General features: G+C 45.6%; 1 long non-coding RNA gene across 1 annotated transcript in view; it reads left to right on the forward strand.

The window, feature by feature from the left end:
* Positions 1–516: 516 nt before the first annotated feature.
* LOC143783526 (uncharacterized) overlaps positions 517–24,221 on the forward strand; it is a 147,210-nt gene continuing 123,505 nt past the window's right edge. Inside the window, exon 1 of the long non-coding RNA XR_013217233.1 lies at positions 517–853. This is a non-coding gene — a long non-coding RNA (uncharacterized LOC143783526). The remainder of the gene's footprint in view (positions 854–24,221) is intronic.

Raw genomic sequence — 24,221 nt, forward strand, 5'->3', positions numbered from 1 at the left:
TCTCTGGGGTTAGTGGTCTTACGGAGAGCATCGGAAAATATATTGATTCGTTCCTCAAGCCACTGGTGGAGTGGAGATGATCCCATCATATACCCGGAATACAGCTGATTTTTTGAAATAAATTGACTCCATCCACATTGACGAGGACATGATCCTTGCCACGTGTGATGTCGAGTCTTTATATACTAATATTCGACACCAAGATGGTTTGAGGGCAGTCTCACATTTCTTGACCATGACAGACTTTCCAACTGATGACTCTGAGTTTTTGTTCTTGATCTTACAATTTTTACTTACTCACAATTTTTTTCTGTTTATCCTAATCTGTTCCTGGGGCAGTAGGAGAGGGATCTGTTCTTGTCAGATCTAGGTGTGTCGATGGAGCGGGTAATATTCTGGACCCATCGACGACATCTTCCTGATCTGGCGGGGGACTCCCAATGAACTTAATTCTTTTTTTCAGGATCTCAATAAGAATGATCTCAACATACATTTTTCTTTTAATTTCAGCTATCATCAGGCTGAATTTTTGGATGTCTTGGTTAAGAGGGGTCATGATGGTCTCTTGCTTTCCGAAGCCTTCTATAAATACACAGCGGTGAATTCAGTTCTCCACACGAGATCCTCACACCTTCCACATGTGGTGAATGCTGTTCCTATGGGACAATTTTTATGTATCAGAAGAATTTGTTCAAGTATAGTGGATTTTGAAACCAGAGCAACGGAAATGAAGGCCTGCTTCTTGGAGAGAGGATACAGCAAAAGGTCTATCAAGAAGGCATACAATAGTGCCAGAAATACAGATCGCCATCAATTATTATATTCCTCTGGTAAAAAAGAATTAAAAAAACAGGTAAGACTGGTAACCACGTATAACTCACATTGGAATAAGTTATATGAAATTGTGAAGAAACATTGACCCATACTCTTGGCAGATCCAATACTTAAACAATATCTAACCCCTTAACCATCACTAACTGCTAGACGATCACCGAATTTGGGGGATATTTTGGTGAGGAGTTACTATACACCTAAAAACCCCACTCCCTCTTTTTTATTCCGGGCAGCTAAAACACAATCGATTTGGGGTTGTAAGCCATGTGGGAAATGTGTGGCATGCCCCAATGTTGAGACAGCAAAAGAATTTACCTCAACGGATGGTCGGGTGTTTAAAATCACACACACCCTTACCTGCTCAACCTCAGCAGTAGTCTATTATGCCTCTTGTTCTTGTACTAAAATCTACATTGGTCTGACGACACGAGCCCTAAAAGTAAGAGTAAGGGAACATATAAGGGATATACAAGTGGCCAAAGAGGAGGACAACATTGATACACTTAAAAGTATACCCAGGCACTTCAAACAATATCATTCGTGTGACCCTACTGGCCTTCAAGTTAAGGGTATTGATTGTGTCCATATGGATCTTCGGGGTGGGAATGTAGGTCGTCTCCTAGCCCAGAAGGAATCCCATTGGATTTGGGAACTACGTACTCTGCATCCGCATGGCTTGAATGAAATGCTAAGCTATGCTCCGTTTCTCTGAATTAGCTGTCAGCAATTTTTAACCGGCCTCATCAGGGGTTTTTAATATTTTAATATATTTTTGTTGTATTCATGATTCTCATAATTTTTATTTTTTATTTATCACAGTTCACCAGTTAACAGTATTTGATTCATGGCTGCTGTTTCATTGTGAAAACTCCGTCCTTTGTAGCATGAAGAGGACTCCCTATACGATCTGTGAATCATAATTATGGGATTAGCAAACTGCAGAATTCCTTATGTTTATTTTCTTTATATATAGTATTTTATGTACGTATAATAAAATATATATATATATATATATATATATATATATATATATATATATATATATTTCTATACATTGAATATCTGTTGTGAATTTACTTTTTGGCTCCCTCTAGTGGCTACTAGTGATTTGACTCTGGATATGTCAGTCATTCCTTTTATGCTCACCTGGGTCGTTAGGTCGGGGGTGTTGCTATATAAGCTCCCTGGACCTTCAGTTCAATGCCTGGCAACGTTGATATCAGAGCTAATCTGTAGTGCTCTTGTCTACTGATCCTGGTTCCTGCTTCATTAAGCTAAGTCTGCTTCTTTGCTTTTTGCAATTTGTTTTTGTTTGCAATTTTTGTCCAGCTTGTATATAATCTGTATCCTGACCTTGCTGGAAGCTCTAGGGCGGCTGGTGTTCTCCCCCCGGGCCGTTAGACGGTTCGGGGGTTCTTGAATCTCCAGCGTGGATTTTTGATAGGGTTTTTGTTGACCATATAAGTTATCTTGCTATATTCTGCTATTGGTAAGTGGGCCTCTCTTTGCTAAACCTAGTTCATCTCTGTGTTTGTCATTTCCTCTTACCTCACCGTTATTATTTGTGGGGGGCTTGTATCCACTTTTGGGGTCTTTTCTCTGGAGGCAAGAGAGGTCTTTGTTTTCCTCTTCTAGGGGTAGTTAGCTCTCCGGCTGGCGCGAGACATCTAGCGACCAACGTAGGCATGTTCCCCGGCTACTTCTAGGGTTGGCGTTAGGAGTAGATATATGGTCAACCCAGTTGCCACTGCCCTATGAGCTGGATTTTTGTACTTCGCAGACTTGCTGATATCTCTGAGACCCTCGCCATTGGGGTCATAACAGTTTGCCAGGCCAGTATTAAATGTTAAATGCATTGCAGAAGTGGGATTATAAGAAAGAAAGTTCTGAGTTTTTTTTTCTCTCTCTCATTTTTTTTTCTTTTCCCCTTTACCTCTGAGTGGCTTGTGATTGCTGCAGACATGAATGTCCAGACCTTGATTACAAGTGTGGACCAGCTTGCTGCTCGTGTGCAGGGCATACAAGATTATGTTACCAGAAATCCTATGTCAGAACCTAAGATACCGATTCCTGAACTGTTTTCCGGAGATCGATTTAAGTTTAGAAATTTCAGGAATAATTGTAAATTGTTTTTGTCCCTGAGACCCTGTTCCTCTGGAGACTCCGCTCAGCAAGTGAAAATTGTTATTTCTTTTTTACGGGGCGACCCTCAGGATTGGGCTTTCTCGCTGGCGCCAGGAGATCCGGCATTGGCTGATATTGATGCGTTTTTTCTGGCGCTCGGTTTGCTTTATGAGGAACCCAATCTTGAGATTCAGGCAGAAAAAGCCTTGCTGGCTATGTCTCAGGGCCAGGACGAGGCTGAGGTGTATTGCCAAAAATTTCGGAAATGGTCCGTGCTGACCCAGTGGAACGAGTGTGCATTGGCTGCAAATTTTAGAAATGGCCTTTCTGAAGCCATTAAGAATGTGATGGTGGGTTTTCCCATTCCCACAGGTCTGAATGATTCCATGGCCCTGGCAATTCAAATTGACCGGCGGTTGCGGGAGCGCAAAACCGCAAATTCCCTCATGGTGTTGTCTGAACAGGCACCTGATTTAATGCAATGTGATAGAATCCTGACTAGAAATGAGCGGAAAATTCATAGACGCCAGAATGGCTTGTGTTACTACTGTGGTGATTCTGCACATGTTATCTCAGCATGCTCTAAGCATCTTACTAAGGTTGTTAGTCCTGTCGCCATTGGTAATTTGCAACCTAAGTTCATTCTATCTGTAACTTTGATTTGCTCACTATCATCGTATCCTGTCGTGGCGTTTGTGGATTCAGGTGCTGCCCTGAGTCTTATGGATCTGTCATTCGCCAAGCGCTGCGGTTTTGTTCTTGAGCCATTAGAAAATCCTATCCCTCTTAGGGGTATTGACGCTACGCCATTGGCAGAAAATAAACCGCAGTTTTGGACACAGGTTACCATGTGCATGACTCCTGAACATCGGGAGGTGATACGTTTTCTTGTTCTGCATAAGATGCATGATTTGGTGGTTTTGGGTTTGCCATGGTTGCAGACCCATAATCCAGTCTTGGACTGGAAGGCAATGTCAGTGTCAAGTTGGGGCTGTCATGGAATTCATGGAGATTCCCTGCCCGTGTCTATTGCTACTTCTACGCCTTCGGAAGTTCCGGCGTATTTGTCTGATTATCAGGATGTCTTCAGCGAGTCTAGGTCAAGTGCATTGCCTCCTCATAGGGAATGTGACTGTGCAATAGATTTGATTCCAGGCAGTAAGTTTCCTAAGGGAAGACTGTTTAATCTGTCGGTACCTGAACATACCGCGATGCGCTCATATATTAAGGAGTCTCTGGAGAAGGGGCATATCCGTCCTTCTTCTTCCCCTCTTGGTGCGGGATTCTTTTTTGTGGCTAAAAAGGACGGATCTTTGAGGCCTTGTATTGACTATCGGCTTTTAAATAAGATCACTGTCAAATTTCAGTATCCTTTGCCGTTGTTGTCAGACTTGTTTGCCCGGATTAAAGGTGCCAAGTGGTTCACCAAGATAGACCTTCGTGGTGCGTACAACCTTGTGCGCATTAAGCAAGGAGATGAATGGAAAACCGCATTCAATATGCCCGAAGGTCATTTTGAGTACTTGGTGATGCCATTTGGGCTCTCTAATGCACCTTCAGTTTTTCAGTCCTTTATGCATGACATTTTCCGGAAGTATCTGGATAAATTTTTGATCGTTTATCTGGATGATATTCTGTTTTTTTCTGATGATTGGGACTCGCATGTGGAGCAGGTCAGGATGGTTTTCAAGATTTTGCGTGAAAATTCTTTGTTTGTTAAAGGCTCAAAGTGTCTCTTTGGTGTACAGAAGGTTCCTTTTTAGGGTTCATTTTTTCCCCTTCTGCTGTGGAGATGGACCCAGTCAAGGTTCGAGCTATTCATGATTGGACTCAACCCTCGTCAGTTAAGAGTCTTCAGAAGTTCTTGGGTTTTGCTAACTTCTACCGTCGTTTTATCGCTAATTTTTCTAGCGTTGTTAAACCATTGACGGATATGACCAAGAAAGGCTCTGATGTGGCTAACTGGGCTCCTGCTGCCGTGGAGGCTTTCCAGGAGTTGAATCGCCGGTTTACTTCAGCGCCTGTTTTGTGCCAGCCTGATGTCTCACTTCCCTTTCAGGTTGAAGTGGATGCTTCGGAGATTGGGGCAGGGGCCGTTTTGTCGCAGAGAGGCCCTGGTTGCTCTACTATGAGACCTTGTGCCTTTTTCTCTAGGAAGTTTTCGCCGGCAGAGCGAAATTATGATGTGGGCAATCGGGAGTTGTTGGCCATGAAGTGGGCATTTGAGGAGTGGCGTCATTGGCTCGAGGGTGCTAAGCATCGTGTGGTGGTCTTGACTGATCACAAAAATCTGATGTACCTCGAGTCTGCTAAACGCCTGAATCCTAGACAGGCCCGCTGGTCATTGTTTTTCTCCCGTTTTGACTTTGTGGTTTCGTATTTACCAGGTTCTAAGAATGTGAAGGCCGATGCTCTGTCTAGGAGCTTTGTGCCTGATGCTCCTGGAGTCGCTGAACCTGTGGATATTCTTAAGGAAGGAGTTATCCTGTCAGCTATTTCTCCAGATCTGCGACGTGTGTTGCAGAGATTTCAGGCTGGTAGGCCTGACTCTTGTCCACCTGACAGATTGTTTGTGCCTGCTAAATGGACCAGCAGAGTCATTTCTGAGGTTCATTCCTCAGTGTTGGCAGGGCACCCGGGAATTTTTGGCACCAGAGATCTGGTGGCCAGGTCCTTTTGGTGGCCTTCCTTGTCAAGAGATGTGCGGTCATTTGTGCAGTCCTGTGGTACTTGTGCTCGAGCTAAGCCTTGCTGTTCTCGTGCCAGCGGGTTGCTCTTGCCCTTGCCTGTCCCGAAGAGACCTTGGACACACATCTCTATGGATTTCATTTCGGATCTTCCGGTGTCTCAGGGCATGTCTGTCATCTGGGTGATATGTGATCGTTTCTCCAAGATGGTCCATCTGGTTCCTTTGCCCAAACTGCCTTCCTCTTCTGATCTGGTTCCTGTGTTCTTCCAGAACGTGGTTCGCTTGCACGGCATTCCTGAGAATATTGTGTCGGATAGAGGATCCCAGTTTGTTTCCAGGTTCTGGCGATCCTTTTGTGGTAGGATGGGCATAGATTTGTCGTTTTCGTCCGCTTTTCATCCACAGACTAACGGACAAACGGAACGAACTAATCAGACTCTTGAGGCGTATTTGAGGTGTTTTGTCTCTTCTGATCAGGATGATTGGGTGACCTTCTTGCCGTTGGCTGAATTTGCCCTTAATAATCGGGCTAGTTCTGCCACCTTGGTTTCGCCATTTTTCTGCAACTCTGGTTTCCACCCTCGTTTTTCCTCGGGACATGTCGAGCCTTCTGACTGTCCTGGGGTGGATTCTGTGGTGGATAGGTTGCAGCGGATCTGGAATCATGTGGTGGACAACTTGAAGTTGTCACAGGAGAAGGCTCAGCGTTTTGCCAACCGCCGCCGCGGTGTGGGTCCCCGACTTCGCGTTGGGGATTTGGTATGGCTGTCTTCTCGATTTGTTCCTATGAAGGTCTCCTCTCCCAAATTTAAACCTCGATTCATTGGTCCTTACAAGATATTGGAGATCCTTAATCCTGTATCCTTTCGCCTGGATCTTCCGGTGTCGTTTGCCATTCACAACGTATTTCATAGGTCCTTGTTGCGGCGGTACGTTGTGCCTGTGGTTCCTTCTGCTGAGCCTCCTGCTCCGGTGTTGGTTGAGGGCGAGTTGGAGTACGTGGTGGAGAAGATCTTGGATTCTCGTCTCTCCAGGCGGAGGCTTCAGTATCTGGTCAAGTGGAAGGGCTATGGTCAGGAGGATAATTCCTGGGTGGTCGCTTCTGATGTGCATGCGGCCAATTTAGTTCGTGCCTTTCACGCCGCTCATCCTGATCGCCCTGGTGGTCTTGGTGAGGGTTCAGTGACCCCTCACTAAGGGGGGGGGTACTGTTGTGAATTTACTTTTTGGCTCCCTCTAGTGGCTACTAGTGATTTGACTCTGGATATGTCAGTCATTCCTTTTATGCTCACCTGGGTCGTTAGGTCAGGGGTGTTGCTATATAAGCTCCCTGGACCTTCAGTTCAATGCCTGGCAACGTTGATATCAGAGCTAATCTGTAGTGCTCTTGTCTACTGATCCTGGTTCCTGCTTCATTAAGCTAAGTCTGCTTCTTTGCTTTTTGCAATTTGTTTTTGTTTGCAATTTTTGTCCAGCTTGTATATAATCTGTATCCTGACCTTGCTGGAAGCTCTAGGGCGGCTGGTGTTCTCCCCCCGGGCCGTTAGACGGTTCGGGGGTTCTTGAATCTCCAGCGTGGATTTTTGATAGGGTTTTTGTTGACCATATAAGTTATCTTGCTATATTCTGCTATTGGTAAGTGGGCCTCTCTTTGCTAAACCTAGTTCATCTCTGTGTTTGTCATTTCCTCTTACCTCACCGTTATTATTTGTGGGGGGCTTGTATCCACTTTTGGGGTCTTTTCTCTGGAGGCAAGAGAGGTCTTTGTTTTCCTCTTCTAGGGGTAGTTAGCTCTCCGGCTGGCGCGAGACATCTAGCGACCAACGTAGGCATGTTCCCCGGCTACTTCTAGGGTTGGCGTTAGGAGTAGATATATGGTCAACCCAGTTGCCACTGCCCTATGAGCTGGATTTTTGTACTTCGCAGACTTGCTGATATCTCTGAGACCCTCGCCATTGGGGTCATAACAATATCACTATTGCACAAATGCATTTTTGCACCTTAAAGCCCTTAATTAAGATTATCATTTTTATTATCAGTTTTTGCTATATATTAAGTATTTTTCTTTATGGGCATCTATAATGTACCGTATATACTCGAGTATAAGCCAAGATTTTCAGCCCATTTTTTGGGACTGAAAGTCCCCCTCTCGGCTTATACTCGAGTCATACCCAGGGGTCGGCGGGGAGGGGGAGCGGGGGCTGTCTAATTATGCTCAACTACTCCTGGCGCAGTCCCTGCAGGTCCCTGCTTCCCCGGCGCCCCAGCATCTTCCTGTACTGAGCGGTCACATGGTACCGCTCATTACAGTAATGACTATGCTGCTCCACCTCCCATAGGGGTGGAGTCGCATATTCATTACTGTAATGAGCGGTAACGGTGACTGCTCAGTACAGGAAGAAGCTGCGGCACAGGGGAACAGACGTGCAGGGATCGCGCCGGGAGCAGGTGAGCATAACGGGGAGGGGAGCCCTGCGCTGCACAATATTCACCTGCTCCTCGTTCTGGGCGCCGCTCCATCTTCAGCGTCTTCTGCAGTGATGCTCAGGTCAGAGGGCGCAGTGACGTGGTTAGTGTGCACCCTCTGCCTGAACGTCAGTGCAGAAGACGCTGAAGATGGTGCGGCGCCGGAACGAAGTCAGGTGAATATTGAAAGTGGCGGAGGCCTGAGCGACGGAGAGGTGAGTATGTGATTTTTTTTTATCTCAGCAAGAGCAAATGGGGCAAGTGTCTGTATGGAGCATCTTATGGGGCCATAACATTTGTGCAGCACTATATGGGGCAAGTGTCTGTATGGGGCCATAATCAACGTTTGTACAGCACTATATGGGGCAATTGTCTGTATGGAGTATCTTATGGGGCCATAACATTTGGGCAGCACTATATGGGGCAAATATCTTTGTGGAGCATCTTATGGGGCCATAATTAACGTTTGTGCAGCATTATATGGGGCAATTGTCTGTATGGAGTATCTTATGGGGCCATAACATTTGGGCAGCACTATATGGGGCAAATATCTTTGTGGAGCATCTTATGGGGCCATAAATAATATTTGTGCAGCATTATATGGGGCATATTTTAATATGAAGCATCTTATGGGGCCATCATAAACTTTATGGAGCATTATATGGGGCTCCTGATTCAATATGGATATTCAAAAACACTTAACCTACTGATGTCTCAATTAATTTTACTTTTATTGGTATCTATTTTTACTTTTGGCATTTACCGGTAGATGCTGCATTTCCCACCCTAGCCTTATACTCGAGTCATTAAGTTTTCCCAGTTTTTTGTGGCAAAATTAGGGGGGGTTGGCTCATACTCGGGTCGGCTTATACTCGAGTATATACGGTAATTATAATGTGAATTTGACTCATTCTATTTTTTTACTTCAGCTTTTACATATAAAACAGTGATTTTCTGCATGATAGTATATATGTATTGCACTAATGCACTTTCATATGTTTTATATTGGCGCAGTTCTGTGAATCTCAATATACCAGTCTTTTGCCTCTATCCTCTTCGTCTTTGGCCAGAGCACATGCATGCTGCTGACGGGTTGCCAAGCACCGTCAACGGCGTCTGTATCTGATCTACTTTTGATACAGACAAGGACCTGCCCACGTGATTTGTTGGTAGTTTCCTTCCTCTGATACCGACACACAAACCGATGACGCACTCGGTGATACGGGCATCCCGGAATTCAGCGGCGCATGCGCCATCATATGGCCGACGTACCTTTTAATTCTGATGCTATAATTTGATTGGGCGGCCCAAGTATTTAGCTGCCACGGGACCTGACGATGCCATTCCCCCGGAAGAAGGCACACAGGCGGAAACGCGTGTAGGGTTTGTGGCACCGGAGGTCTGAGGTAAATATGTTGAACTATACTCTGCAGTTTCCCTTCTAACCTTTACTACACTCTATAGCGGATGCTATTTACCAGTGTGGCTATACTGTGTTCTACCATATATTGAATTGCTACGTATATGATTGATGATTGTTGAAGAGTGCTAGAATGACAATTCATATGGATTTGCCTTAGACATGTGGTTTTATTGTAGTTTTATCCATCTCAGAATCCCACAATCGTGTTATATGTTATGAATTTTTATACCATAGTGTCTAATAAAATAATTGTTTTACATTTCAATTTGATCCTTTATGTGCAATTCTTTCTTTATATGGGGTAACTATGTTTTTGCCCTGGATTTTCTAGTTAGTAATTCCCTGTATGGGCACAGGTGCTATGTGCAGCAAAACTGAACTTCTGCTCCCGCCTTCTACTAACCTCCCTAAATCTGACATTTCCCTCTCCGTGGGTGGCACCATAATAACACCTAGGCAGCAGGCACGCTGTCTGGGTGTTATGTTTAAATCCGATCTCTCCTTCACCTCCCACATACAATCTCTTGCCCGCTCGTGCCGCTTACACCTAAAGAACATCTCTAGAATCCGCCCTTTTCTCACCATGGAGACAACAAAAACTGTCTCCCTAATCCACTCCCGTCTGGACTACTGCAACTCTCTATTAATTGGCCTCCCCCTCACGCGACTTTCCCCTCTCCAGTCTATCCTTAATGCAGCAGCCAGGGTCGTCCATCTGGCTAATCGTTACTCAGACGTGTCCGCTCTTCGCCAGTCGTTACACTGGCTGCCCATTCATTACAGGATACAATTCAAAGTACTTGTTCTCACCCACAAAGCTCTCCACAGTGCGGCACCCCCTTACATCTCCTCCCTCATTTCTGTCTATCGGCCTAGCCGACCGCTGCGCTCTGCAAACGACTTTCGACTAACCTCTGCACTAATCCGTACCTCCCACTCCTGACTCCAAGACTTCTCCCGTGCTGCACCAATCCTCTGGAATGCTCTACCCCAAGATATTAGGACCATCCACAACTTGCATAGTTTTAGGCGCTCGCTCAAAACTCATTTGTTCAGAGCGGCCTACCATATTCCCTAATCAGTCATTTTATGTTTGTGTGTGTGTAGCCCATTCACTATCTCCATCTACCCCCACCCCCTGAAGATGGCTGGACCATCATTTTAAATACACACCTGTACTTTGTATCTCCCCACCTCATTGTAGATTGTAAGCTCTCACGAGCAGGGTCGTCTTATTTTGTCTTATTTTGCTTTATTACTGTATTGTTAACATTGTTACCTATGACTGTTGTGTTTGAAACTGTTAAACTGTAAAGCGCTGTGGAATATGTTGGCGCTATATAAATAAAGATTATTATTATTATTATTATTATTATTAATATTGTGCATTGTTGTCTAAATCTGTTTACTCAAATGATGCAAAAATTAACTGTTGAACAGAAAGCCCTTGCCCAGTCTTTGCAACAGATGACTGACGTAGCGCAAGGGGCTTTGTCCTCGGGGAGTCGGGGGTCTGGTGCTAGTGATATTTCCCCTGAACCCCCTGTTATGTTGCCTGACATCTTCTCTGGGGATAAAAAGAAATTTAGAACCTTCAGGGAAGGATGTAAACTTTTTTCTCGTTAAGACCCTGTTCTTCAGGGGATGAGAGTCAGAGGGTGAGGATCATAATTTCTCTACTAAGGGAGGCCCCTCAGGCCTGGGCTTTTTCTCCTTCCCCATTGGCCCCTGAGAGAATGTCAGTGGATGGATTGTTTGAGGCCCTTGGGCACATTTATGATGAGCCTGATCGTGTGCACCTGGCTGAGGACATGGTTATGAGTGTTACTCAGGGGAAGCACTCAGCCGAGTGCTATTGTTCTGAATTCAGATGCTGGGCTGCTGAGATTTCCTGGAATGACGCCGCTCTCAGGGATTTATTCCGCATAGGACTGTCTGAGCGCTTGAAGGATGCATTGGCATTACACCCCCCACCAAATTCCCTGGAGGATGCCATGACTGAGGCTGTCCGTATCTAATGTAGGCTGCATGCGAGAGGGGTGAAGCAGCTGGAAACTCCGTTATACCCCAGTAAGAGCGAAACCCCATCCCAAGCTGAGTCCATGGAAGTGGGTGCTGTCACCTATAAAGAGAAAGAGAAGAGACACTGTTGAGAGAAGCAGCTGTGCTTTTATTGCGGTGAATTGGGACACTGGAGGAAGGACTGTCCCTCCTGTCCTTCATTGGCCAAGGTGTCGGGAAATGACTAGGTCTGGGTAGTTGTCGAGGAGACTACCCAGACACTGAGGTACATTTTTCCTCATTTTTGAAAGTTTTGCTGCAACTGGAACTGCTGATAGACGGCTGTCCTTCTTTTTCCACAGCTTTTGTTGATTGCGGTTCATCCATCAATTTGGTCGCCTCCCGTTTGATATCTCAATGCAGGATAGGGACAGTTAGGCTTGAGACTCTGACTAAAGTGGTGGCCATTGATTCCTCTCCTCTCACCAAAGAAGGGGTTCTCTGTGTCTCAGAGGTCTTTTCACTCAAGGTGGGCTCAGCTCATGCTGAAACAATAAGTTGTTTTGTTTTGGAAAATCTGGCTGCGGGGTTGGTGTTCAGGATGCCCTGGTTACAACGCCACAATCTAGTCATCAATTGGGAGACTGGGTAAATTGTTCAGTGGGGTCCTAGTCAGTGCTAGTCAATGTTGTAAATCTGTATTGCTGTCTAAACCAGTTAAATCTGTCTGTGTGTCATCTGTCAGTCTGGAGGGTATTCCGGAGTACTTAAAAAACCTTCAAAGATGTGTTCTTCGAAAGCGAGGCTGAGGTCTTACCGCCACATAGACCCTTTGATTGTGCTATTGATATGCTTCCTGGGGCTAAATTGCCTAAAGCCCTTCTGTTTAATTTGTCTAACCCTGAAAGCTCAGCCATGAAGGAGTATATTGCAGAAAGTCTTTGCAAGGGACACATAGATCCTTCAGTCTCTCCTGTGGCCGCAGGGTTTTTATGTAAAGAAAAAAGATGGCGGTTTATGTCCCTGCCTCGACTTTCGGGAGCTTAACAAAATTACTATGAGACACACGTACCCTCTTCCTCTTATTCCAGATTTGTGCAATTGGTTGTCAGGAACAAAATGGTTCTTCAAATTAGATCTTCGTGGAGTCTATAATTTGATAAGCGTTTGGGGGGGAGGGGGACGAGTAGAAGACTGTGTTTCTCACATTTGAGGGGCTTTTTGAAAACCTTGTTATGTCGTTTGGTCTTACAAATGCTCCTGCCATATTTCAAAATTTCATTAATGTGGTGTTTGCTGATCTTATTGGTCATTTTATAGTTATCTACCTTGATGACATTTTGGTTTACTCCCCTGATAGTCATACACATCTGCAACATTTACATACTATTCTCCAAAGACTCAGGGAAAATCAACTGTTTGCCAAATTAGAGAAATGTTCATTTTTGTGCAGGAATTGTCTTTTTTAGGCCTGATTGTGTCCTGTGAGTGGTTTCGCATGGATCCCAAGAATGTGCAGGCTATTGTTGACTGGATCCAACCCCGGGACCTGAAGGGTCTCCTGTTATGACCCCAGTGGACAGGGTCTCAGAGGAACGTGTAAGTCTGCAAGATACAAAAATCCAGCTCATAGGGCTGTGGTAACTGGGTTGACCAAATAGCTACTCCTAACGCCAACACTAGAAGTAGCCGGGGATCATGCCTACGGTGATCGCTAGATGACTCGCGCCAGCCGGAGAATCTAACTACCCCTAGGAGAAGAAAACAAAGACCTCTCTTGCCTCCAGAGAAAGGGACCCCAAAGCAAGATACAAGCCCCCCACAAATAATAACGGTGAGGTAAGAGGAAATGACAAACACAGAAATGAACCAGGTTCAGCAAAGAGAGGCCAGCTTACTAATAGCAGAATATAGCAAGATAACTTATCTGGTCAACAAAAACCCTATAAAAATCCACGCTGGAGATTCAAGAACCCCCGAACCGTCTAACGGTCCAGGGGGAGAACACCAGCCCCCTAGAGCTTCCAGCAAAGGTCAGGATACAGATAGGAACAAGCTGGACAAAAATACCAAACAAAACAAAAGCAAAAAGCAAAGAAGCAGACTTAGCTTGAAAAACAGGAACCAGGATCAGAGGACAAGAGCACAACAGATTAGCTCTGATTTCAACGATGCCAGGCATTGAACTGAAGGTCCAGGGAGCTTATATAGCAACGCCCCTGAACTAACGGCCCAGGTGAGGATATAGGAAAAGACAGACGCTCCAGAGTCAAATCACTAATGACCACTAGAGGGAGCAAAAAGCAAAATCACAACAGTCTCCAGCGCTTCTTGGGATCTGCCAACTACTATCGAAAATGTATTGTGTGTTTTTCACAGGTGGTTAAGCCGCTTGCTGATCTTACATGCAAGGGTGCGGATGTAAAAAAAATGGTCTGTATCTGCCAATTAATCCTTTTTGACACTGTAAAAGTGTTTTATGTCCGCCCCAATATTGATGCAGCCAGATCCGTCTAAACTAGGGTTGAGCGAAACGGGTCGATCATTTTCAAAAGTCGCCGACTTTTGGCTAAGTCGGCGTCTCATGAAACCCGATCCGACCCCTGTGCTTGTCGGCCATGCGGTACGCGACTTTCGCGCCAAGGTCGCGTTTCAATGACGCGAAAAGCGCCATTTCTCAGCCAATGAAGGTGAACGCAGAGTGTGGGTAGCGTGATGACATAGATCCCTGTCCCCACCATCTTAGAGAAGGGCATTGCAGTGATTGGCTTGCTGTCTGCGGCGTCACAGGGGCTATAAAGGGGCGTTCCCGCCGACCGCCATCTTACTGCTGCTGATCTGAGCTTAGGGAGAGGTTGCTGCCGCTTCGTCAGAAGCAGGGAGAGCGTTAGGCAGGGTCCACTAACCACCAAACCGCTTGTGCTGTAGCGATTTCCACTGTCCAACACCACCTTCGGTGTGCAGGAACAGTGGAAGCTATTTTTTTTTTTTTTTTCCTCAGCGCTGTAGCTCATTGGGCTGCCCTAGAAGGCTCCGTGATAGCTGTATTGCTGTGTGTACGCCACTGTGGAAACCAACTGCTTTTTTCAAAGCACATATCCTCTTGTTCCTTTCTGCACAGCTATCTTTTTTGTTTGTCCACACTTTTTATTTAATTTGTGCATCAGTCCACTCCTATTGCTGCCTGCCATACCTGGCTTAGATTACTGCAGGGAGATAGTAATTGTAGGACAGTCCCTGTTTTTTTTTTTTTTTTTTTTTTGTGGGAGATTAAGATTGGCATTTCTGCTACAGTGCCACCCCTGTGTGTGCCATCTCTCACTGAGTGGGCCATAGAAAGCCTATTTATTTTTTCCGTGATTTGTGTTCTAAATTCTACCTCAACACAAAAACACTACATCAATCAGTGGTAGAAAAATATTGGCCTCAGTCAGGGCTTGTGTGCCACTGCTGTGTGTGCTATCTCTCATTCAGTGGGCTATAGTAAGCCTATTTATTTATTTATTTTTTTTCTTATTATTTGGTTTCTAAAGTCTCCCTGAAAAAAAAAAAAAAAAAAAAAACAGTGGGAGAGTAATATTGCCCTTTCAGCTTGTGTGCCAGTCTTGACTCCTGGGTGTGCCACCTCTCTCTCATTCAGTGGGCCATAGAAAGCCTATTTATTTTTTTGGTTTTTTTAATATTATTTGGTTTCTAAAGTCTCCCTGAAAAAAAAAAAAACATAAAAAAACAGTGGGAGAGTAATATTGCCCTTTCAGCTTGTGTGCCAGTCTTGACTCCTGGGTGTGCCACCTCTCTCATTCAGTGGGCCATAGAAAGCCTATTTATTTATTTTTTTAAATATTATTGGGTTTCTAAAGTCTCCCTTAAAAAACAAAAAATACATAAAAAAACAGTGGGAGAGTAATATTGCCCTTTCAGCTTGTGTGCCAGTCTTGACTCCTGGGTGTGCCACCTCTCTCATTCAGTGGGCCATAGAAAGCATTTTTTTTTTTTCCTTGATTTGTGTTCTAAAATCTACCTCAACACAAAAACACTACATCAATCAGTGGTAGAAAAATATTGGCCTCAGTCAGGGCTTGTGTGCCACTGCTGTGTGTGCTATCTCTCATTCAGTGGGCTATAGAAAGCCTATTTATTTATTTATTTATTTTTTTTCTTATTATTTGGTTTCTAAAGTCTCCCTGAAAAAAAAAAAAAAAAAAAAAACAGTGGGAGAGTAATATTGCCCTTTCAGCTTGTGTGCCAGTCTTGACTCCTGGGTGTGCCACCTCTCTCTCATTCAGTGGGCCATAGAAAGCCTATTTATTTTTTTGGTTTTTTTAATATTATTTGGTTTCTAAAGTCTCCCTGAAAATAAAAAAAAAAAAACTTAAAAAAACAGTGGGAGAGTAATATTGCCCTTTCAGCTTGTGTGCCAGTCTTGACTCCTGGGTGTGCCACCTCTCTCATTCAGTGGGCCATAGAAAGCCTATTTATTTTTTTTTTAAATATTATTGGGTTTCTAAAGTCTCCCTTAAAAAACAAAAAATACATAAAAAAACAGTGGGAGAGTAATATTGCCCTTTCAGCTTGTGTGCCAGTCTTGACTCCTGGGTGTGCCACCTCTCTCATTCAGTGGGCCATAGAAAGTCTATTTATTTATTTTTTTAAATATTATTGGGATTCTAAAGTCTCCCTTAAAAAACAAAAAATACATAAAAAAACAGTGGGAGAGTAATATTGCCCTTTCAGCTTGTGTGCCAGTCTTGACTCCTGGGTGTGCCACCTCTCTCATTCAGTGGGCCATAGAAAGCATTTTTTTTTTTTCCTTGATTTGTGTTCTAAAATCTACCTCAACACAAAAACACTACATCAATCAGTGGGAGAAAAATATTGGCCTCAGTCAGGGCTTGTGTGCCACTGCTGTGTGTGCTATCTCTCATTCAGTGGGCTATAGAAAGCCTATTTATTTATTTATTTTTTTTCTTATTATTTGGTTTCTAAAGTCTCCCTGAAAAAAAAAAAAAAAAAAAAAAAACAGTGGGAGAGTAATATTGCCCTTTCAGCTTGTGTGCCAGTCTTGACTCCTGGGTGTGCCACCTCTCTCTCATTCAGTGGGCCATAGAAAGCCTATTTATTTTTTTGGTTTTTTTAATATTATTTGGTTTCTAAAGTCTCCCTGAAAATAAAAAAAAAAAAAACTTAAAAAAACAGTGGGAGAGTAATATTGCCCTTTCAGCTTGTGTGCCAGTCTTGACTCCTGGGTGTGCCACCTCTCTCTCTCATTCAGTGGGCCATAGAAAGCCTATTTATTTTTTTGGTTTTTTTAATATTATTTGGTTTCTAAAGTCTCCCTGAAAAAAAAAAATAAATAAATTAGGTGGGAGATTAATATTGACATTAGTGCTTGAGTGACAGTCCTGCGTGTGTGTCATCTCTGTGATTTTGTGCCACAGAAAACAGAGTGTGTAACATTGTGCCTGATTTTCCTTGTGGTCTCACCAACCTGTTAAGGGATATTGAAATCATACTGAAGTTATAGCTCACCGTGTAAGTTGTTTGACAGCAACAAATAAAGTTACTTTGGTTAAGATTTTAAAACAATGAGGAAGTCTGGTGCAAGAGGTCGTCGTGGGCGTTCATTGTCAGCTGGTAATGATGGTAGTGGTAGTGGAGCATCAGGTGGTCGTGGGGATAAAAATATTCCACCTAAGTCTGGAGCTGTGGAGCCAGTTTCGTCGTCAGGCTACACAAGGCCTCGAACGCTCTCTTTTCTGGGAGTAGGAAAACCGCTTTTAAAGGCGGAGCAGCAACAGCAAGTTTTGGCTTACATTGCAGACTCAGCCTCTAGCTCTTTTGCCTCCTCTTCCGAAACTGGTAAATGTAAAAGCAGCGCGTCGCTTGTGGATGTTCACGGTCAGGGACAAGTCGCTTCCTTGTCCTCCTCAGCAAAAACTACAACAAGAGAGAAGGATGCAGCAGGCGACACAACGGGTCACTCCATGGAGCTCTTTACACATACCGTCCCTGGCTTAGAAAGTGAAACATTTAACAGGCCATGCCCATTACAAGTAGATTCTGACATGGAGTGCACTGATGCACAGCCACAGCCAGAGTACTATGCTGCTCCTTTGACTCAGACCACCACATTGCCCTCTCAGGGTACAGATCCACAATCAGACCCTGATGAGACTATGTTGCCCCGCCACGAACGCTATACCACCGACCGACACAGTGACACAGACGAAGTTGCACACGAGCTCGAAGAGGAGGTAATAGATGACCCAGTTATTGACCCCGATTGGCAGCCATTGGGGGAACAGGGTGCAGGCGGCAGTAGTTCAGAAGCGGAGGTGGAGGAGGGGCCGCAGCAGGCATCAACATCGCAACAGGTTCCATCTGCCGGGCCCGTATCTGGCCCAAAACGCGTGTCAAAGCCAAAACCTGTTGGAGGACAGCGTGGCCATCCGGTTAAAGCTCAGTCTGCAATCCCTGAAAAGGGATCCGAGTCTAGGAAGAGTGCAGTCTGGCATTTTTTTAAACAACATCCAACTGATCAGCGCAAAGTCATCTGTCAAAAATGTTCAACTAGCTTAAGCAGAGGTCAGAATCTGAAAAGTCTAAATACTAGTTGCATGCATAGACACTTAACCACCATGCATTTTCAAGCCTGGACTAACTACCAAACGTCCCTTAAGGTTGTAGCACCCTCGGCCAATGAAGCTAGTCAGCAACGCAACATCCCTTCCGTCACTGTAAGGCCACCATTTTCCGCACCACCGGCAGTATCTGTGCAGGTTTCTTTGCCAGCCAAAAGCAGTCAGGGTCAGGGAACCACCAGTTTTGTAGGAGGAAATATTGCATCTAGGGCACCGGCGGAAACAATACCGTCTCCAACCGTCTCTCAGTCTGCCATGTACACCGGCACACCCGAAAGTTCCACGATCTCCAGCTCTCCAGTCCAGCTCACCCTACATGAGACTCTGGTTAGAAAAAGGAAGTACTTATCCTCGCATCCGCGTACACAGGGTTTTAACGCCCACATAGCTAGACTAATCTCGTTAGAGATGATGCCCTACCGGTTAGTTGAAAGCGAAGCTTTCAAAGCCCTGATGGAGTACGCTAAACCACGATACGAGCTACCCAGTCGACACTTTTTTTCCAGAAAAGCCATCCCAGCCCTGCACCAGCATGTTAAACAGCGCATCGTCCATGCACTCAGGCAATCTGTGAGTACAAAGGTGCACCTGACTACAGATGCATGGACCAGTAGGCATGGCCAGGGACGTTATGTGTCCATCACGGCACACTGGGTGAATGTGGTGGATGCAGGGTCCACAGGCGACATCAATTTAGGGACAGTTGTGCCTAGCCCACGGTCTAGGAAACAGTTGGCTGTAGGCGTTCGCACCCCCTCCTCCTCCTCCTCCTCGTCCTCCTGCAGAAGCTACAGCTCTTCCACAGAACGCAGTCTGCCAACCACTCCATCGGCAGATGACACTGTTGCACACCAGTTGTCCCATTATGGGCCAGCTACTGCCAAGCGTCAGCAGGCTGTATTGGCTATGAAGTGTTTGGGCGACAACAGACACACCGCGGAAGTTCTATCCGAGTTCTTGCAACAAGAAACGCAGTCGTGGCTGGGCACAGTAGATCTTGAGGCAGGCAAGGTAGTGAGTGATAACGGAAGGAATTTCATGGCTGCCATCTCCCTTTCCCAACTGAAACACATTCCTTGCCTGGCTCACACCTTAAACCTGGTGGTGCAGTGCTTATTGAAAACTTATCCTGGGTTCTCCGACCTGCTGCTCAAAGTGCGTGCACTTTGCTCACATATCCGACGTTCGCCTGTACACGCCAGCCGTATGCAGACCTATCAGCGGTCTTTGAACCTTCCCCAGCATCGCCTAATCATAGACGTTGCAACAAGGTGGAACTCAACACTGCACATGCTTCAGAGACTGTGCGAACAGAGGCGTGCTGTTATTTATTTGTGGGAGGATACACGGGCAGGCAGTAGGATGGCAGACACGGAGTTGTCAGGTGTGCAGTGGTCTAAGATACAAGACATGTGTCAAGTCCTTCAGTGTTTTGAGGAATGCACACGGCTGGTTAGTGCAGACAACGCCGTAATAAGCATGAGCATCCCCCTAATGCGTCTGCTGATGCAAAGTTTGACGCACATAAAGGAGCAGGCGTCTGCACCAGAGGAAGAGGAAAGCCTTGATGACAGTCAGCCATTGTCTGGTCAGGGCAGTGTACAGGACGAGGTAGCGGGCGAAGAGGAGGTGGAGGACGAGGAGGATGATGGGGATGAGTATATTTTTAATGCCGAACCTTTCCCGGGGGCACAGGAAATTGGTTGCGTGTCACGGCCGGGTTCTGGTTTTTTGAGGGACACAAGTGACGTAGATTTGCCTGCAACTGCCCCTCAACCAATCACAACCGGAGATTTGACAACTGGAACTTTGGCCCACATGGCGGATTATGCCTTACGTATCCTAAAAAGGGACACACGCATTACGAAAATGATGAACGATGACGATTACTGGTTGGCCTGCCTCCTTGATCCACGCTATAAAGGCAAATTGCAAAATATTATGCCACATGAGAACTTGGAACTAATATTAGCAACCAAACAATCAACTCTTGTTGACCGTTTGCTTCAGGCATTCCCAGCACACAGCGCACGTGATCGTTCTCACACGAGCTCCAGGGGGCAGCAGACTAGGAGTGTTAGGGGTGCACACATCAGAAGTGGCGTTGGACAGAGGGGTTTTCTGACCAGGTTGTGGAGTGATTTTGCTATGACCGCAGACAGGACAGGTACTGCTGCATCAATTGAAAGTGACAGGAGACAACATTTGTCCAGTATGGTTACTAACTATTTTTCATCCCTTATCGATGTTCTCCCTCAACCGTCATTCCCATTTGATTACTGGGCCTCCAAATTAGACACCTGGCCAGAATTGGCAGAATATGCATTGCAGGAGCTTGCTTGCCCGGCAGCAAGTGTCCTATCAGAAAGAGTATTCAGTGCTGCAGGTTCAATATTAACCGAAAAAAGGACTCGTCTGGCTACCCAAAATGTTGACGATCTAACATTCATTAAAATGAACCACAACTGGATTTCGAAATCTTTTGCCCCACCTTGCCCGGCCGACACCTAGCTTTCCTATGAAAAGCTCTTGCCTGTGAATTACTTTTCTAATGTCTAATTTGCTGCAGCTGATTGTACAGCATACGACATGTTTACACCTCCCTAAATGGCAAAACTCCCCACACGGGGCCGTGGTATCGCGACTTGGCGCAAGCACCCGTGAGACTGCTGTTTGTCTGAAGAGGTGGGTGTGCTCGCTTTTGGTTGACGGCATTGCTACTGGGTCCCTCATAGTACAATGTAGTGTCTCTGGCGGTGGTGGTGCGCACCCAACGTCAGACACACCGTTGTAACATGAGGGGCCCTGGGGCGGTCCCGCCGGCCTCAAGAGAGTTCCCCCCTACCCCAGCTCAAAATGTGCTCTACCACGTGCAAAATTATGTCGCACAGCTCCACCAATCTTTAGTCTATTCGCTGACATCATTCAATGTCTGGCACTGACAATACAAATTTGTAGACATCTATGATGCAACTTAAAGTAGTCTGTGTCTGTGTCCTATATTGGCACCATTAAATAGTTACTGCCAAATTACTATGTCAGAAACTCAGTAGATGAGCCCACCCCTGTACCTAAGTATGCCACCTTTTTTTTTGTTTTGGTTGTTTTGCGAGACATTAACATCTATTTATATTTTGGGAGTACTGGGACAGACACTCCTTGCACTACTCCTCCACTCACCACCAAGCTGCCTGTGTATCCATGTAACCGCTGTAAAGCTGCCATGAGCCTATTGTTTGTTATTTTAGGCCTTTGATAGCCTGTCTGCGGTCCCTACTTTAAATACTCCTCCACTCATCACCAGCTGCCTGCCCGTGTATCCATGTAACCGCTGTAAAGCTGCCATGAGCCTATTGTTTGTTATTTTAGGCCTTTGATAGCCTGTCTGCGGTCCCTACTTTAAATACTCCTCCACTGACCACCAAGCTGCCTGTGTATCCATGTAACCGCTGTAAAGCTGCCATGAGCCTATTGTTTGTTATTTTAGGCCTTTGATAGCCTGTCTGCGGTCCCTACTTTAAATACTCCTCCACTGACCACCAAGCTGCCTGCCCGTGTATCCATGTAACCGCTGTAAAACTGCCATAAGCCTATTGTTTGTTATTTTAGGCCTTTGATAGCCTGTCTGCGGTCCCTACTTTAAATACTCCTCCACTGACCACCAAGCTGCCTGCCCGTGTATCCATGTAACCGCTGTAAAGCTGCCATGAGCCTATTGTTTGTTATTTTAGGCCTTTGATAGCCTGTCTGCGGTCCCTACTTTAAATACTCCTCCACTGACCACCAAGCTGCCTGCCCGTGTATCCATGTAACCGCTGTAAAACTGCCATGAGCCTATTGTTTGTTATTTTAGGCCTTTGATAGCCTGTCTGCGGTCCCTACTTTAAATACTCCTCCACTGACCACCAAGCTGCCTGCCCGTGTATCCATGTAACCGCTGTAAAACTGCCATAAGCCTATTGTTTGTTATTTTAGGCCTTTGATAGCCTGTCTGCGGTCCCTACTTTAAATACTCCTCCACTCACCACCAAGCTGCCTGTGTATCCATGTAACCGCTGTAAAGCTGCCATGAGCCTATTGTTTGTTATTTTAGGCCTTTGATAGCCTGTCTGCGGTCCCTACTTTAAATACTCCTCCACTGACCACCAAGCTGCCTGCCCGTGTATCCATGTAACCGCTGTAAAACTGCCATGAGCCTATTGTTTGTTATTTTAGGCCTTTGATAGCCTGTCTGCGGTCCCTACTTTAAATACTCCTCCACTCACCACCAAGCTGCCTGTGTATCCATGTAACCGCTGTAAAGCTGCCATGAGCCTATTGTTTGTTATTTTAGGCCTTTGATAGCCTGTCTGCGGTCCCTACTTTAAATACTCCTCCACTCACCACCAAGCTGCCTGTGTATCCATGTAACCGCTGTAAAGCTGCCATGAGCCTATTGTTTGCTATTTTAGGCCTTTGATAGCCTGTCTGCGGTCCCTACTTTAAATACTCCTCCACTGACCACCAAGCTGCCTGCCCGTGTATCCATGTAACCGCTGTAAAACTGCCATAAGCCTATTGTTTGTTATTTTAGGCCTTTGATAGCCTGTCTGCGGTCCCTACTTTAAATACTCCTCCACTCACCACCAAGCTGCCTGTGTATCCATGTAACCGCTGTAAAGCTGCCATGAGCCTATTGTTTGTTATTTTAGGCCTTTGATAGCCTGTCTGTGGTCCCTACTTTAAATACTCCTCCACTGACCACCAAGCTGCCTGCCCGTGTATCCATGTAACCGCTGTAAAACTGCCATGAGCCTATTGTTTGTTATTTTAGGCCTTTGATAGCCTGTCTGCGGTCCCTACTTTAAATACTCCTCCACTCACCACCAAGCTGCCCGTGTATCCATGTAACCGCTGTAAAACTGCCATGAGCCTATTGTTTGTTATTTTAGGCCTTCGAAGCCTGTCTGCGGTCCCTCCTTCCACTAGGCCTCCACTGACCAGACCACTGCTGCCCGTGTACCCCTGGAACCAATTTTAAAGTGCCTACAGCCAGCCCATTTTATTGTGTTAGGCCTTCGAAGCCTGTCTGCGGTCCCTCCTTCCACTAGGCCTCCACTGACCAGACCACTGCTGCCCGTGTACCCCTGGAACCAATTTTAAAGTGCCTACAGCCAGCCCATTTTATTGTGTTAGGCCTTCGAAGCCTGTCTGCGGTCCCTCCTTCCACTAGGCCTCCACTCACCTGACCACTGCTGCCCGTGTACCCCTGGAACCAATAATAAAGTGCCTACAGCCAGCCCATTTTATTATGTTAGGCCTTTGAAGCCTGTCTGCGGTCCCTCCTTCCACTAGGCCTCCACTGACCAGACCACTGCTGCCCGTGTACCCCTGGAACCAATAATAAAGTGCCTACCGCCAGCCCATTTTATTATGTTAGGCCTTCGAAGCCTGTCTAAGGTCCCTCCTTCCACTAGGCCTCCACTCACCTGACCACTGCTGCCCGTGTACCCCTGGAACCAATAATAAAGTGCCTAGAGCCTATTTTTTTATTTAATTTAATATTAATAAAGCCAGGATGAACTACGATATACCACGCTATGAGCTACCCAGTTGACAATTCTTTTGCGAGAAAAGCCATCCCACCCCTCCACCTGCATGTTAAAGACCGCATTGTCCTTGCATTCTGTCAATTTGTCAGTCCAAAGGTATACCTGACAACAGACACATGGACCTGTAGGCCTGGCCACGGAAGGTTACGTGTCCTTTGTGGCTAAATGGGTTAATGTATTGGATGCATGGTCCACACAGGGGACAGCCTGCAAAGTCTGTCTGCAGTCCCTAATTCAAGTTGTCCTCAACTGAATAAAGCTGAGCTTCTACCTTCTGGCTCTGATTAACTGCTGTTTTTAAAAAAATTGGCTGTTCCGTCCTTCTAAAGGTGTCTGCCCCTGCCTGGTGTTGTCCTCAACTGAATAAAGCTGAGCTTCAACCTTCAGTTCCAAACATACAACAGAAAACTGGTACAATACAAAAAGTGGCCTCCAGCTACAAAAACTTTCTC

Source organism: Ranitomeya variabilis, chromosome 6 (genome assembly GCF_051348905.1).
Source record: "Ranitomeya variabilis isolate aRanVar5 chromosome 6, aRanVar5.hap1, whole genome shotgun sequence".
NCBI lineage: Eukaryota > Metazoa > Chordata > Amphibia > Anura > Dendrobatidae > Ranitomeya > Ranitomeya variabilis.